Here is a 19,476-nt window from a genome sequence, read left to right on the forward strand (position 1 = left end):
TAACCATCTACTCGTTACCGTACTCCTCATTTCATGTGAGTTTTCATAACCCATCTTTTATGCTTTTTAATTGTATTGGGGTGTAGCACGTTACAAGTTTTACTCGTTGGTTTATGTTCATGTTTATAAATCGATTCATGTTTATGTCATGCATATTGATATTATTCCTTCGTATTGTTGATGTATACGTGATTTATGTGCAATGTGTATATTTCATTATGATGGTTAGTACTCATACACATACAAATACGCAAACACAATTTCATAGTGGGAGGGTTCGGCGGAACTTACCCACACCGCCTATTCTTCAACTTTTGTTGGAACGCATGGTGATTCTCATTACCATAGTATTTCGGCTTGGGTCGAGAGAACGGGATGAATTATTATTTGTTTACATTTACATTATGCTTGGAAGGATTACATTATTACATGTGAATTGTAACATTCCAAAATTTCCTAGATTAATATTTAATATGTTAATTAAGTTGGTAGAATTGATTTGAGTTAGTAGAGAAATAATAAAATGAAAATAATGTGGGCTTTAATAAATAGAAATTAAATATGGACTAAAAATGAAATATGGGCATAAGGTCCATGGGCTTAAGGAGTATAAATACCCCTTAAACCATAATCCTTTCCATTTCCATCCATTTCTACACCATAACCTACATCTTCAAAAACACACACTTAAGCAAAACACTCTCTACACTAATCCTTTCAACGATCCAAGACCAACCGAAGGTAAGAAATTATTTATCTTAGCTGACCCAATATATTAGAACCCGGCATCGAAACCCTGTGATGTCGTATGAGCCGTTTGTATCTAGATTGTAACACCCTTGGCAAACACAACATCATTCCACTCTTAGGCAAATCCCACATCGGCCGTGGACAAGAGAGATCTTTGGTTTATAAGTAAATGCCCTGCCTCTTCAATCACCAACGCGATTTGGGCAACCAAAAATAAATCCGTGAGCTCTTCGTGGGCAGAGCGGACAATATTGGTGATGCGAGGGGACGGATGTTACAGGTGGTATCAGAGCCACTCTTGTGCCGTTCGGGATGTTGGAACATGCCACATCGAGGACGATGAGTCCAAAGGGGGGTTGTCTGTAACACCCTTGGCAAACACAACATCGTCCCACTCTTAGGCAAATCCCACATCGGCCGTTGACAAGAGAGATCCTTGGTTCATAAGTAAATGTCCTGCCTCTTCAATCACCAACGCATTTTGGGCAACCAAAAACAAATCCGTGAGCCCTTCGTGGGCAGAGCGGACAATATTGGTGGTGCGAGGGGCCGGATGTTACATAGATCTAGCTTATTCGGGTATTTAATCAACCAAAAACGAGACTAAGGACCACCTTAGCTCATATATGGACACCCCGAAGCTACCCAGGTCATAAACGATCAAACCCCGACCAACCGTGGTGGTTCACGACAGCTGATGGCGCCGGAATCGAAGAAAAACCTCAAAAACATGTAATAAGGATCTGAACTGAACTTATATGTCGTATAAGTTCAGGGAGCGTGTAATTCAAGCGTGTATGTATGATCCGTATAAGTCAAGCAGCGTGTAAGTAGGTTCAATATAAGTCAAGCAACGTGTAAGTCAAGCAGCTGCGTGTATGTATATTCCATATAAGTCATAGCGTATATGCATATACGAAGCGTGTATGTATGTAGACGTATATGTATAACTTATGCGCCTAGAAGGAACTTATACGCCAATAGAACTTATACGCCGAGACACCTTATACTTTGTAAAGCAACTTATACGCTAGTGGAACTTATACGCCAGATTCAACTTATACGCCAATAGTAAACTTATGTGAACTTGAAATGATTTTATAAAATAAACAAAAGCTAAACAACGTATACGTACGTATACGATAGATATTGACTTATATGATGGTTAAGATAATAATAAGTAAATAATTAACAATAAAAGGTAACGTTTAAAATGAAGGTTTGATTTGATTAAATAACTGAACTACAATTTTCTGATGTTGTTTTTAGTAAAGACTTACTAATGAAAATAAAAATTTTCCAAGCTGACCTGGCAGCTTAACCCCAGCCAGGGGCTTTGCCCCTTGAACCCCGCTAGGGGTCGCCGCCCCTAAAACCCCGCTGCAAGGGGCGCTGCCCCGGACCCCCGTTGTGAGAGGATACAACAACCTAGAAATATGATATGGCTAGGGCTAGTTAATTGATATATGTAATTGTTATGCACTTAGCCGCGCCCAATTAAGGAAATGAGTTACCATTAACTCTGAAAGGAATCGGACCAAGGTGAATTTCTAACCCATTTCCTTGTTATGTTTTTGGGGATGTGTGCATACTCAATATGATTAGTTAATACACTTTCCTTAAGTGGTAAGTGTATGTCTTATATGATTTATGTATGAATGAATTCTTGACAATGCGTGAACGATCTTCGAATATTGCATGTGCCGCTAGGTGCTAGTTTGAAGATGTGATTGTTTATATATGATGTATGGATCATATTTGTATGTTATAAATAAATATAAAAGAATGGTAAGGTACAGAAAAAGGGACCGGACCCTACTAATATCCGAGGCAGAAAGGGACCAAGCCCTAATAATACTCGAGGAAGAAGGGACCGGACCCTAATAATATCCGAGGCAGAAAAGGGACCGAGCCCTAATAATACTCTAGGCAATAGGACGTATTGCTCTTGAAAACGTATAAGTATGTAAAGTATGAGTAAATGTAAAGTATGAAAGAAATAAAGAAAGAAAGAAGTTATACAATTACGTATGTATTAAAGAAAGATAAGCAGATTAAGTATATAATATGTATATTCAGATGCGTATGCGAATGTATTGTAGGTTACCTTATTAACTAAAACTCACTCAGCGTAGCTGACTTTTGGTATACACGCAGGTGAATAGACTAAAGCAGCTAATTTAAGGGAGACACGTGACAAGAACTGAAAAGGCTGATATCTGAAGATTTGTCATGATGTTTTAATAAGATGTTTTAAGTTTTGTTTTCAAAGACAAGTAATGAATGTTTTGTAATAAATTATTGAAGTTTTATTATTCCATGAAAGTTTTAATTAACTCTGATATTTAGAACTGTGTTTATGAGTAAATCCAACGCCAATGTAGGGCACCGGACCGGGGCCTTACATGAATTGTTATACATTTTTCGTATTACAAATATATTAAACTTATTAAATTTACCAACATAATTGTTGAAAAAATATTATTATTATAAATGTGCTACATGTTGAATCGATGACGTGCAAGGATGAAGCAAACTTACAATGCTTTGTTATTTGAAATTTCAATCATGTACTTGTGACAATTTGAAATAAAATAAATTATTTATGATCACTTTAATAGTGTTACGGGCTTGTGAACAACTATTTACCATCCCAGCGTATAATCAGCTCGAATTCGGGGTGTTACACATTGGTATCAGAACTATGACTATAAGATAGGTGGTTTCACATAAATGGCCCTTGAACTTTGATTAAATGTAATTTAACATAAAATAAACGATTTGAGGATTGTCAACGAGTACACAACAACAAACACCAAAAACACTAATAAATGCGAACTTTTATTAATGAATCAAGTATCTGAATTACAAAACCCGGGTCATGTAACAAATACGAATCGGAAAAAGGCGAAGGTCACACCCGCCGAGCTGAGTGAGAAGAGGTTCAAGGATGCTCAAGAGTCGGAAAGAAAAGATGTGGAGAGATATTACGGTGTTCTAAAGGCCATATGGGCTATTCTTAATCGAACCATGTGGGCTAGAAGTCTAGTACTGTAGACAGATTATGAGGGTTTAGTATTCGTGCATTTTGTTGCACAACATACATGATCATAAAGAACGACGTGTATGTGCTATCACCAGTATACGTAACTGATCATTTTGTCGTACCCGTTGTTGACAATATTGTCCTTCGGCAGTTGATGGATGACAATGTTCATTATCGACTTCGATTAAATCTTGTGGCTCTTTTTCAAACTTTAGATTTGCCGCACCTCTGCTCGAGCGAGTAATTTTTTATGTATATTCTTCTATGTGTGATGTTTTTTATTTGATTATGTATGTATTTTATGATTTAAATAAAAAGTTCATTGTTTTTGTGTGTTTAATTTTTTATTTTTATGTTATTAAAATTAAAAAAAAAAGAAACAGAAAATAAGATAGAAAATAAGATTGGAGGTACTTGAGTTGAGAGGATTGTATTTGTTGCCATGGATTTTGAAGTTTTATAGTGTCTCAATATTTTTGATGGAAAGTGGGGTACTTCAGGGATAGGGTCGTTCAAACCGCTCGTCGCTTGAACTCGCTCGCCATTCGTTTGGAAATTGCTCGGAAAATGCTCGCTCTTTTTTCGCTCGATTGTAAACGAGCCGCTCTGCTCGGTTCGGTTTGTAAACGAGCCAAGCAACGAGCAAAGGTCTGCTCGGTTCGGTTCGGCTCGAATGTGTTTTATTTATTTTATATATAATTACATATAAAAAATATATAAATATAGAGACGAAACACATAAATATAAGCTTGCAATTATTTGAACTCCTTTAAAATATTTCCTATTTAGTCAATTTTATAGTTTTATTTGTTCGCTTCAAGTTTTTAAAATACTATAAGTTTGTTTACATGATCATTATATCTCACTTCAAACTTATTTTTTATAAAAATTACAATCTATTACACGTTTGTCTAAAAAATACAAATTTTATATATAAAAGATATAATTTACAACCTTCAAACTTGTTTCGTATTGAAAGTTTTAAAGTGAAAAAGAAATAAATAATGCTCGAAATCGCTTGTGTTCGATCGAAAAATGCTCGATTCGATTTTAGCTTGTTTCGGTTTTCGCTCGGTTCAAATTTTAGCCGCTCGGTTCGGTTCGGTTGTAAACGAGCCAAGCAACGAGCAAGCCTTCACTCGATTCGGCTCGGCTCGTGAACAACCCTAGTTCAGGGTAGCATCCTCTCACCCTAATATATATTTCCCCACAATAATTAATATGACAAGGTCCCGTTCAAAAAAAATAATAATGTGACAAGCTATCTTGCACCTGACTCTGTTTTTGGAACTTTAAAACATTTTATAATTAAATTTGGAGTAGTTACTTTGATTTTCATATAAATAAATATGCCATGCAACATAACTGCATAAGCATACACAATTAACATTCTCTCTAGTCTCTAAACCTAGCAAAAACAACAAAATGCCTTTCGACCTACAAGTTATTCTCTTCTACTATTTTCCTTTACTTGGCGGCTTACTTCTTTTGAGATCATACTTTTATAACTTAAAATCTCATAAAAACCTACCACCATCTCCCCCAAAGTTACCACTAACAGGGAACCTTCACCAATTACGATTGGGTGCGCATCGTGTTCTTCGGAACATGGCTCAAACCTATGGTCCACTCATGTTGCTTCACTTTAGTACCGTGCCGGTTATTGTAGCCTCTTCTGTCGAGGCAGCTAGAGAGATTATGAAAACCCATGATATTGTTTTTCCAAATAGACCATTTTTAAACATCCCTAATAGAATCACTTATGGCTCTAAAGATATAGCTTTTGCCCAATATGGGGAGTATTGGAGGGAGGTGAAAAGCATTTCCGTACTCCATCTTTTAAGCAACAAAAGGGTTCAGTCGTATCGAAAAGTGAGAGAAGATGAAGTGGCTCAAATGATCAAAAAGATTCAACGAGCCAATGAATCGGTTATTAATTTGAGTGAGTTGCTTATTTCACTTGCAAATAATGTGATATGTAGGGTGGCTTTGGGGAGGACATATGAAGGGATAGAGGTTAAGAACACACTAGACGGGATTAAGAAGCTGTCTGAACGTTCTGTTGGGACTTATATTCCCTCACTAGCTTGGGTGGATAGGTTGACGGGATTACATCGAGAAGTTGATGAACTTGCTAAAGAAATTGATGAGTTTTATGAGGGTGCCATTGTTGAACACGAAAACAAGGGGTTTCATAGCGAAAGCGAAGATTTTATTGATATCTTATTACATATTCAAAGAAATAATTCAACAGGGTTTTGTCTTGAAAGAAATACGATTAAAGCTATCATGGTGGTAAGATTTCTCTCATTAGACTCCTATACATACGTACATGCATACATGCTTTTTTAAGAACAGCGATGCATATACAAATTATTTGAAGGAGATGAAAGTTAAAAAATGTGGTGTTTTTATTTTATCATTTTAGCCATTCATGCATCCAAACTAATGTTCATGCATGTGACGCCCCCATTTAGCACTACGTAGAAGGACTTCAGATCTGTCATTCTCTTGGCTCTCATATATATATGCATGAAGGAAAATATTATATACATAAGATAAATATCAACCGGTGATGTCACATAATCTTAAAAGAGATAACTACTTAGATAACTCAAATGATCATGTTAACAAAATGATGCATGTGGTGTGATGGTTGTGTTGTAATTTTCAAGAGTCCTTAAGCAACTTCTTGCATGTGGTGTGATGGTTGTGGTGTAATTCTCAAGACTCCTTAAAACACCTTCTTGCATGTGGTGTGATGGTTGTGTTGTAATTCTCAAGACTCCTTAAACACCTTCTTGCATGATGGGTTGTGCATGATTGAATCCTATCTCCATATTTTTTATATATATTTTTTGTTTCTCTTATGTGGGTCCAATATATATTAGGTCATTCACAAAAAACTTTTTTGCATATTGCAATAAAGTTTTCTCTTTTTTCCCCTGTAACTTTTTTTAAAAAAATTCAGGTACTATAACAAACGTAACTGATCAAATTCGCGTCGAGCACCGTCACAACCTCTAGGTTTTACCGACCAAGTAAATGGTTTTTTAAATATGTCACAACTGCAACTCACGGGTTTTACCTACTGTATTATAAATGTTGTTTTAAACATATTTTTTTTGAATCATAAGCTATACGAGTGTTTTAATTGTTTTAGTTTTGGTATCGAATTGGTCCACTTGGAGGGCCCTGATTAGCCAAATAATATTTTCTTTTGTTTATTTTTATGTTTCTTTTGTTTAAAACATTTGTTTTTATTTAAGACAAGCTGTGTTTGACGATTTTGTGTTTATATCGTCTGCACCGTTCTCGAGCTTAACACAGGGTTTTGTCATTACTGTCGATATTGACCGAATTCACGTTGGTTCGCGGCTGCAAAACACGGGGTTTTGTTTATTTAATATGTTAATAATTTGTTGTATTAGGGCGTTGAAAAAGTTACTTTTTTTGCTGACTACACCATCAGCCCGACGCAACGCCCCGGGTGTTTCATCTAGTTACTATTAAGTAAGCTTTATAGAAAGATTATAAAAGATACCTAGAATATTAACGTCTCTTTTCTAATTTTCAAATATAAAATAACACAAAAATCATTAAATTTTTCTTTCATTAACCAATCAAATTGTTTCTCTTGTTTTTTTCTTTTAATAAATTCAAGGACACAATGTTAAAAGTTTAAATTATTATATTTAGTTATAAAGTGAGTGCTCTATCATTAAACCACAACCAACTTATAGTTTATTTATGTGTTAATTTAATTAAAAAAGATTGTACTAAACAACCCACATCAATCAAATATGTAATGATTTTTTTTCAAAAATTCAGAAAACCCAAATGAAAATGATTGATTATCTCAAAATTTTTACTTTTTATAATTGGATCAAATAATTAAGTAGTGGATTTTAGGATAAAAGCACAGATGTTTCAGTTAATTATAAACACTTGGATTATATATATATACTAGTTTTTAGCCCGCGTGTTACGCGAGTATTGTTAGAATTTTGTTTTTAATTTTTTATAATTTTGTTTCTGCTAATGATATTTTTTTAAATAGAGTTTTGTTTAGAGTTAATATTTTAATTTAATTTGTTTCATTTTTTTTTAATTTTTTGTAAGGAGGTTTGTACATTAGTCTCTTTGTCATTCATGCAACGATTCATTTTTGTTTTAATGAAAATATTTGTCCATTTCTTATTTAGGTTGATTATCATTTTATTGTTTGTATTGAATGTTCATTTGTGCCCGTTTAGGTTTTTCTATTATGTCCGTTTAGGTTAGTGTTCGCTTACACTCGAGAATTGTTTGTTTAGGTTTTAATTGAACGAACATGAGCATACTCAGCTTTTTAATGAACGAACATGAACATATAATTCTATTAGATTATATGTTCGTGTTCAGTTAAAGTTAAATGATCAAACACAGACATCCCACAATTCGTGTTCGTTCGGTTCGCTTACACGCCTAATAAATGCCATTATATTTCACAAAAGACCCTATAGATTTAACAAAAACTAACATTTAGAAGTCGTTGCAAAGCTATAATACCTAGTATATGCCATGAAAACTTAAATTAAATTTATAAACGAATATAAAATGTAAAACTAACCTTAAAGTCATTGTCGTGCCTATTTTATGTAACAAAATAACGAACATATGGGGAAATTCAATAAAAAATGTAATAAGCTATCCGATGAGATAAGTCCACCACAAAATAGAACGACACAACAAGTGATTAAAAATTTAGAAAACATAAAAACCACCAATGATCAACTTTATTTTTCTTCCACTACTCATAAATTAGACCATGAAGCTCTTCTTTAGAAAATGAAGCTTTTCATGATCCTATCAATTGCTCCTAAATCAACAATACAATAAAATGATACATAATTAAAACGTGTATGGATGTTACTCAAATATTGTATACGTATCATCATATTAACTGAAACACATTTACTTGGCCGGTGTCATGAAACTAAGCTATCACATGCAATGTTCTGTTTTGGAGAATCCTCTTGTTAGTTTTAAGTCGCGTCTAGGTCCTTTGTCCACAATATCATGCGCATCTCCGATGATCTCAGCCCATTTTGTATAAAATAAGTCATCATATAGCATAATACAATGGTTATACTAAAAGCATCCATCTAGAAGAATCTTACCGGATTGGGAAGACTCATCAACCTCCGAAAATATTTCTCACATTTTGCTACATGAATCATACAACCAACCTGCCAAAACAACCATTGCTGTTTAAACCCAGTATCAAGTAATTTGGACAGTTACACTTACAGATTCATAGAATGTATGTATCTGATGTAGTGATGTGGCTCGAGTTTTGCAGTGGTACATCATTTTATATAAATCAAATGCATGTGAAACCTAGAAAAAGATGAAAATTATAAATTACAATATTACCTGCAATATGACGAATTTGTGCATACATTATCTAACAGTTTTCAAGATTGTCGCCTGTCATATCTTGAACCTTGGGTGTGGTTCATACTTTCATACGTATTATGGCCATTACAATTTACTCTAATTCTGAAAATCATTATTCTAACAACATGAATATAATCATCTTTAACCATTTCTCATATAATCTAACAATGTACACAAGTGAGCATTCTAGTGGACAAAAGTAAAATAAACATACATTGTATAAAACTTTATAAAAGATTTTATGTTAAACAAAGCCCACACTGTTGGAAGTCAAACAAAGATTGAAGACCAAGCCTAACTTTTTAGATCCTTAGTCCTTTTAATAGAACCATCTAACATCTTTAAGTAATAACAAACTAAACCTCATATAACTACCTCATGACCAAAACCACCACAGCAATGGGAAGGTCATACTTAGTAAAAATTCACCATTTACAAAAAAAACGTCAAAGCAACCCAAATTCAGATTTGACTCGGAAAAAAAAAGTCAAAATTTACTAAAAATTTAAACTTAAGCACACATTCAAATTTAACCAGAAGACATTTATTCTGAATAACTTCCATGATACCTAACTACCTCTGCTATCATAATTCTTATTTAGATATCAGTCCCTCTTTCCATCTTCCTCATCCAAGGCAAAAAAAAGACTCATTAAAAATTATTTTTCATTAATTAACATAAGCTTCTTTTTTATACAAAATTAATTAATTAATGTGCATTTGACTGTTATCGTGTACTGTGTGTACTCGTTCATATTATAGTTCTGGTTTTGAATACATCTTCTAGAAGACGGCGACATTTGCGACTTAAAAACTCACACAGAGATACTTAAACGCTACAACAACTATCCCACATAAACGATTCAAAACTTTTAAATAAACGACAGTTTTTTATTAGCGCTATAACTGAAATTTGCAGCAAGCATTTGTAAAATAAAAAGTTGCTATATTATATGCATATGGGCCCACAACTACTATACATAAACAATACAAATGTTGAAAATTGACGAATTTAATCTATAAGAATTCTCTTCTAATAGCATAATAGCAGTGAGTAAAACACTTAGCAAATGTGGAAAAAGTGAAAACCTACAAAAACCAACAACTAAACTCAAACATAACCGCCAATAGCCTTAACGTACTGTCCACCTTACAATTTGAGAAACAACACATGACAAAGAACTATTAGTCATGTTACAAAAATAATACCTTCAACCAAACCACGTCGCACGTCACGCAAAGGCGAAAACACCAACCAACCTGTAAAGTAAAAAACGACAACAACCAATACAAATATAAAATTATAACTCAACTAAACGAAAACAATATAATGTCATACACAACAGCTAAAACAACAAAATCGTCCCATGTTGAACCACCTAACTTGATCGATCTAGTTGGAACATAAATAAATAAATAAAGTTGGAAATAAATAAATAAATAAATAAAGTTGGACAACATATAGAAATATCTAATAAAAAATCCATAACAGAATTATCGAAGAAGACGAAAGTTGTACCTGTGAATCAGTCCATATTTTTGCTTATTTTAGGTTTTGGTTATTTTAGGTTATCTGCAATTTTCAAATTACCAAATATGTGAGCATGGTGATTATGAAGTTGAATCCTAGAAGAGTTAGGGTTTGAGAGCAAATAATCAGTTTGGCCTGATCCAAACCCATCAGAAGAGAAGACATGGTGTTGAGTTTTTTGGTGTTAAGAGTTTTTGGGGGTGAGGTGTTTGCAAGGTCTAAAGGAGTCGATGGATTGATTCTAGGGTTTCACAGTGGGGGGTGTTTGAGATGTTATGACCCGTAGGGTTATTTGGGTCAAAAACGGGTTAAATCAATGAGAAGTCTCTATTTAGAAATCAAACAATCTGGTTGCTTGAAAGAGGATGTGGAGCAATGTGAGAGCGACACGTAGGATTTTATGGTAGACAATTATATAGATAGTTAGATTCAAGCTCACTTAATTTTGTTCATTTTTTTCAAAGACCATACATCATATTAAACAAAAAAAATGCAAGATAAACCACTACTTCAAAATAATTCGAAATCCATAAACAATTCATAAACACTTAACAAACGGTGAGTATCATAAAAGTATATTGTCTTTTTAGACGTCCCCGTTGATAAACCAAAATGCTATTCCAAACTTAAAAAACCATAATGTTCAATTGCGCAATCTTTGTTTTGTATTTTGTCCATAAATTGAGTTGTTTTTATTACGTTGAGTCATCTCCTAAACTTCGATCTCAATTTATAATCTAAGTAAATCTCTCCATGTATGTACACCACAACAAACATGACGTTCTTCATATACTTAAACATCACATGTTACACAACAACATACACATCCAATAAATTAAACAAATATCATAATTATAACATGGCATCCTACACAACAAATGATCTTTCCTACACATAAAAATTCACTATACACAAAACAATAAAAATCCTACACAAATACAAATAGCTCATTTAGAGTTTCATATACTATACCTACACAACAATAAAAATCATACACAAATACAAATAGCTCATTTAGAGTTTCATATACTATACTTACACAACAAAGTATTTATCCTACACAAAGAGTAACTCATACACACTGTTAGTAATCAAAATACAGTCAATGAAACTATACCTAGACAACTAGTATATGCTCTCCAAAATCAGTAATACATGACTTATATATCCTACATAATATAATTGGTAGATCATTTTTGAATACCCTATATCAATGTATCCTACACCGGTATTATACTTCCTACATAAATGTTAAAAACCTTTAAAAGCATTATTTAAAGGTAGGCAAAAATGAATTTCATAAAATTCCCTCATAGAATTTGTAAGCTTAAAATATTCAGAATCTTTAAACACTACAAATGCACTAAAAATGAAACTAGTATATATTATAACTATTACTAAGACTAGATAATCACAAAAATAATAATAATAATAATAATAATAATAATAATAATAATAATAATAATAATAATAAAACGTTATTAGCCCTAATTTAAAATTCATCCTCCACAACGTCCATGTGTATGTGAGCGTAAGAGTATGTGAAATAATATACACACAAAGGTATATATTCAAATGAACTAAGAAAAAACCCAATTAGTGAAAATTTAATACCTTTATGTTTGGTACTATCACAAAAATTTAGATATAGGCATGTAATATTGTAATATAATGTTACAAATTATCAGAGGGTTTGATTTAAAAAAATCTCAAATTAGAGCATCTCATAGTGATTGAAAATATTTTGAAACATACCATCTCATAAAAGTTAAAGATTGATGAAAATGACGTGTGAGGTCTTCAAAACCGATTAAGGCAACAAAATTGAGGATTGATTATTACGTTTCCTTTTTTTGGCTACACAAGTTAGGGGTGTGCACATATAGGTCAGGCCCCAAAAAACCCGAAGAACCGGCCCGATAAAACCCGAACCCGGACCGGACCTATTTACAAACTTATAAAGTCGGTCTTTAATATCATTCACAATCGGTTTCGGGTCGGGTCCAGTGAAAACCGACTAAAACCGAATAACTGATTATGAACGTTACTTGGCTAGGCATTTCATCAAACACGTTTTGTGCGCTTACAAAAATTATTGCAAACATGCTTAATGAATTGAATTCATTCCCTAATTAACAACTTTACACAAGTGAGACTATTTTACCCATTTCATATACAATTTAGTTATAGCAAGCTCTTTATTATTACGAAACTGTCATTTCTATTATGCATTCTAGATTACACTTAATCAATGACTAAGATTGATTTCTCACACTTCTCACATTATATATATATATGTGTGTGTGTGATTATGATCATGTGAGAAACATTTTTGAATTGAGAATTTTGAGAATCATTTTAGACTACAAAAAAAACTCTTTTTAAAAAAAATAAAAACATTATAAAACAAAAAAACGCAAAAATAAAAAAGGAAAAAAAATCAAAAAAATTATTCATCTCGGTTTCATAAAAAATTAAAAAAAAAAATTATCAGTTTTGCAAAATTATACACATATGTATAATACTTCTATTTTTTAATTTTATACATGTTAGTCTTTATACACATGCACAATTAAGATAAATGATGATATACATATGTATACATTATGTAAATCGAGATTAAAAACAAATATACATATGTGTATAATTAAGTTTTTTTTTTATGAAATTGGGATAAAAAAATTTTAAAAAAATTGGTTTTTTTTCTTTTTTAGAATTTTCGTTTTAATTTTCTTTTTTCGTTTTTTAATATTTTTAAGAGTTTTTTTTGCTTAAAATGGTTATCAAAGTTCTCAATTTTAAAAAGTTCTCTTAAGATCATCACTATATAAGTATATGTATATATATATAAAAATATAAGGAATTGGTGGTTCTCTCACAAAATGTTATTATTCATAACGCTAACCAATTACATTTATACAACTTAACACTTGGTAGTTAAAATTTCATTATAATGTAATCCCTATATTATATTATATAAAAAGCAATTGAAGGAACATGGGTAACTTACTATAGCTATTTTATGCCACCATTCAAGTCATGTGTACAACTACGTCATGCAAGTTTCTTTTTTTACTGGCCTTTACACACATTGTTTGTTTCTTAAACTAGAGAATACCAATTCAAACCAAACTTTTTTGTGGTTTTACCAACCGACATCACCTCATTGGATAACCTTAATTTTGTATATTTTTTTTTATTTTAGTTATATTACCATTATGAATATAATCGAAACCAGGGGCGTCTCCGAGAATTTATGTACCTCGGCCGAGCCGAAATAAAAAGGCTCATATGCCGTAACGAGTAATAAATATATAAACTATTTTTTAAACGACAATAACGTTATAACAATAAATATAACAAAAATATAATAATAAAATCAAATACATTAATAGCTAACGATAAGTCAAACATTCATAAAGTTCTCTAGCATTCTTTATCAAATAGATTTTGGTTTGGGTTCAAGTTAAATTGACAATTTAACTTAACTTAGTATTGTTTAAAAAAGAAGATAATTTGTATTATTTAAAAAAGAAAGAAAATAGAAAAGAAAAGTTGAGAAAGTAGTCTACAAAGTTACAAGTTACAGTACAAAAGTAACAATAAAATAATATTATTAATGACCTTACCTCCTTCAAAAGAACACCCCGCTGCAATTCATACCCATCGGAAAATTTTCCGGCAGGTTTTTTATTTCTTTGTTATATCCCGTTTCTCTTTTTTTGTCATTATTTCACAAGCCATTGGCCCAATTTCAATTGTTAATGTTTAATAAAACTAATATATGTTTAAAAATTGTGTGCCCTCTACCGAAACCATGCCCCGGACGAGGGTGCAGCTCGCACACCTCAAGAGCCGCTCCTGATCGAAACCAACTGAAATCGCGTCAAGTTACCACCTCGATATCCGGGACTAACAACGTTTGGCTTTTACCACTGTTCGGGTTTTTAAAGACCAGATAAACGTCATTTTAAATATTATTTTTATATGTTTTGATGAATTTATTTTTTGAGTTTTAATGCATGGATTTTACTAGCGTTGTTAATTGATTAATTTATTTATTTATTCGCGTCAACTAACCGTTGTAATGCTCAGGTTTTACCATCTCTCAGGTTTCAACACTCGGGCTTTACCAGCATAATAATATGTTAATTTTATAATACTCCACGCGATTGCCGCTAGTTTTTTTTGGTTTATTATTTTTAATATTTTAATTTGACAAATTTGTCTTTTAGGTTTACTTCCGGTACCGTATCGAATATAACCAATACTGGGCGAATTCAAGTTGACTCGTTGCGACAGTATCTGAGTTTAATTACTGAATTCGTCGCACAACGCGCGTGGGTAAAGCATTAGTTTTAATTAAATAATATATTTTTTTACCTTTATCATTATATTTTCTCTCTTCACTACTAATAATCAAATTCAAAAAGGATTAAAAAATTGTAAGGAATAAAAAGTAACTTTTTAAGTATACGGAAAAATCACTGTATTTTTTCTATCTCCTCCTAAACCATTATGTACATTATAATAGCACCCCTTGCAAAATATAGGGGATAAGATGTAAATGATCTTAACCATTAACTATTTAACTATATCAAGTTGAGGCGCATATTTGATGTTGGTAAGGTTGTGATTATACCTCGAATATCTATATATACTCTATAAAAGAATACAATTTTGATGACGTGTTATGAACATGCTAATCTTTACATATTATTAGTTTTTATCTTCCGTATTATGAGATTATTTTACTTTATTCGTTATAATATTTATATATTTTATTGGATTTTAATTTATTCATTGTAAGGAAGTTAATAATGTATTTATGATTTGATTATGAAAGAGTTTTACAAATAAATTAGATGTTATAGCTTGGTTTAAAAGCTATCTGGGTTTGGCGACACCCATGACCTGCTTATTTTTTTTACTATAAAATTGTTTCTTAATTATAAATAATATTTTTTTTAAATTGAAATTTATTTTTTAGTTTATCCCTATTAATTTGTAGGATTTTCATATCAATTATTTGATGAGATTAATTTTTAATTTAAAGAGATGTTATTAAGAGTGTCAATTGCTGACACGACCCAAAACCCGACATGAAAAATTATAGATTTTGGGTCGGCTGACACGACGTTTTCTTAAACAAGTCAACCCAAACCTACCACATTTAAAAAACAAGTCAACCCAAACCCGACCTATTAAAAAGTGGGTTGATCTGTTAATCTGTTTAACAATTTTAGAGAAATTAATATTTTGATTCTAGAGATAAGAAGTTTTAAAATTTAAAGTTAAATACTTATATTTTTATTTTTTCTTATATCAATTAAATTTTAAAAGTAAAACTAACTTCTTTTTACATTACTTTTATCTACTTTTTATCTCCAATATTTCAATTTTGTTAGTTTTAACTGTCTATTTTTTTATTATTTCATTTCAGTTTTGTTAGTTTTCATTTGAGAATTGAGATATCATATACGTGCATATATTATGTTCTTTTTTTAACTAATCACCTATATATGTATAATTTCATTCATTATTTCTAGGACATATTTGGTGCTGGCACTGACACCACATCCACCACCCTAAACTGGGCAATTAGCGAGCTATTACGAAACCCAAGTGCAATGAAAGAATTGCAACGTGAGGCACACAAAATAGGACAAGGAAGACCAATGATCCCCGAAGACGATATAGACAAAATGCCCTACCCAAAGGCTGCTCTCAAAGAAGCCTTACGACTTCATGCTCCAATTCCACTACTCGTCCCCCGTGAATCTACAAAAGATGTCAAACTGCTTGGCTATGACATCCCATCAGGTATAAAAAGTGATGATTAACGCATGGGCAATAGGTAGAGATCCTTCAGTATGGGAAGAACCTAAAGAGTTTAGGTCAGAGAGGTTTTTGAACACATCTATAGATTATAAAGGTTTTCATTTCGAGTTAATACCATTTGGTGCTGGAAGACGAGGGTGTCCCGGTATTAAATTTGCAATGGCTATTAATGAGCTTGCTTTAGCAAATTTAGTGTATAAGTTTGAATTTGCATTGCCTGGTGAAGAGGGGTTGGATATGACAGAGAGAGATGGCCCCACCGTTCGAAAGAAGCTCCCTATACTTGTCAAACTAACTCCTTGTGAGTAATTCGATTGTTGCAAGGGTTTGTTATGAAGAAACTTTTGTTTTCTATTTATATATATATATATATATATATATATATATTGTAATAAACCATTGTGTTTTATGTTATATATGTGTATGCATACTACATTGCTTGTAATGAAAAACAAATAATAAGTTTATCATACATTGTTAAGAGACAACCATTTAAGTACTTATTTAGTTATTTTCATCTTTCAAATTATAATGATAATGATAATGAGTGATTTTGTTTTTAGATTGTTTAGATTAATGTGAAAGTGACAATTCGCAAAACATTGTAGGTTTTTATTAAAGAGTTTAGATTTAGTTATATAAGTGTTGAAACATATATATTATAGCTAAATTGTCATAAAATTTTATTAAGAATTAGCCCGGAGCTAGCTAAATAAAAACAGTATTTTTATAACATGTTGATGATAAATTTATGCCAAAATAGTATCTTAACAAAAACATTTCTTGTTGGTGTCATCACTTTCAACTTCCAAGAATAATAAGAGTTGAATCAATATAAGATTATGTTTCTTGAACTAAGGCGTGATCCTACAAAACAGTAACAAACATTTTTCTAACCCTGGCCACCCTACGGCATGAGAATGTGGTTGGTTCAAGTACTTAAGTGAGCATTCAATAAGCTCATATCTAGGGTTTTAGAGTCTTTATATGGATCGATAATTACAGCGGCTATTGTTAAAATTAACTAATGTGCTAAGCTACTAATTGCCTTTTAAGGTGTCAATTTCATGAAGTGAGCTTTACAAGTTCGATACAATGTGTTTCATGCTCAAGCTCACAATTAGAACAGAAAGAAACTACATGCATAATTGTTTGTCACTAACGTGTTAAAAAATGCACACCAACTTTCAAATTACAATAACTAATAATTAGCGGGAGGCAAATGGTTAAACTTAAAAAGAGTTTGTTGGTGTTTTACTTTATTTACTATTGAAATACATGACAATAGACTCATGTAAGAGAGAAGTGAATTATAAACAAAAAAAAGGACAATACACAGTATTTGAGATAGTTCCAAATGTTATTTAGAAAAAATAAATGGGCATAGGCCACTTGTAACGACAACTTAACATGCCGTATTATCTAGTAAAAGTCGCCTTTCAGCTAAAGTTTAAATACTTAATTTCACTCTTTCACTTTGCAGATACCACTTCTTGCCAATTTTGAAGGTGGACTCTTCCAAAAGCTTGTCAGTGTCCCTATATGATTCTTCCATACACAAGCAACTAATTTCTTTTTTTTTTTAAATGTTCACCTGTGTAACAAAGTTGGAGTATGTAATTAGTAAGTTGTTGGAGTTCACGTCTAACAAAGTTGGAGCTTTCAAGCTAGAATCCGTAACCAAACTTGAAAGTTGAAACGTATATGTTCGATTCGCCTTCGTTCATGTTCAATCTACCTCGTGCAATCCAAGAGTCGAAAAAACAATTGCTAAAACTATATTTCAAATAAATTTGTAGAAATGTCAAAGAGAATAGGAAAAAATAACTATATAATACCCCGTAATGTCTAGTAAAGAGAAGTTGGAATAAAGTAGATTCACAAAAGAAAACGAAATAGTATAGACAACAATCATGTTGCAAACAATATCATAATTTGTATCATAAAGAACAGAATTAATGATACGATAAAATAGATTGCATGATAAAACGGAGGTAACAATCACCCGCATATCATGAGAAAGAAGTAAACAAATGACAATACTGAGTCAAGACCGACACACCACTTAAAAAAGACTTAATCTTAATCGTTGTTAGGAGTCCTGTTTCGAGATTAGTTTTACATTAATCATACTGTATCCCCTTCTCCTAAAATATTAATTCAAAATTCGCATAAACTTAACGAAGTTGGTTTTTTTAACGGATGTCCATTGAGAAAAAAAATATACTGTAAAAGGTTGGACTTGTGACACGAATATTCTCAAGGCGAGATTATTATTGGTAAACTGTGAACATAGAAATTACTAAAATCTAATTTCTCTTTATAAAATTTACACATGCCATGCCCAACCAATTAACCTATAAAATTCCTAGCCCGTCTTCCATCCTCACCTCCATAATTACACTAAAAAAACAATACAATTCTCTCTTATGTTCAATTAAATAATACTTATTTTATACATTTACATTTACAGTTTTTCTTCTATCTACTCACAACAAATGTCAACAAATATTAAGAAACTAGTTTTTAGCCTGCGTATTACGCTGGTTTATTTAGGGTTTTTTAAATATTATTTTGAATATATAATTTGTTATATTAATTTTATTAATCTATATGGACTATAGTTGTCGCTTTGAATTTTATTTTTGTTGTTTTTTTTTCTTCCATTGAGATGGGTTATATTTATTGTTGGGATCGAGTTTAATTTCAAGTATACGTAATGAGTGAATGTTTGTTGTTTTTGTTGGTTGTATCGTGTTTTATGTTTTCCGATATGATTTAATGTTTTATATTCTTGTTTGTCTATTTTTCATCTTATCCCTTTCATAGGTTAGGTACATCATACAGTTTACTTATTACAATTTAG

General features: G+C 31.8%; 1 pseudogene; it reads left to right on the plus strand.

The window, feature by feature from the left end:
• Window positions 1–5,404: 5,404 nt before the first annotated feature.
• Window positions 5,405–16,919, plus strand: LOC143529825 (cytochrome P450 71A2 pseudogene; annotated as a pseudogene).
• Window positions 16,920–19,476: the final 2,557 nt, after the last annotated feature.

The sequence above is a fragment of the Bidens hawaiensis genome, unplaced genomic scaffold, assembly GCF_021521415.1.
Source record: "Bidens hawaiensis isolate Kalapana, Puna unplaced genomic scaffold, B.hawaiensis_p1.1 tig00008759_1, whole genome shotgun sequence".
Taxonomy (NCBI): Eukaryota; Viridiplantae; Streptophyta; class Magnoliopsida; order Asterales; family Asteraceae; genus Bidens; species Bidens hawaiensis.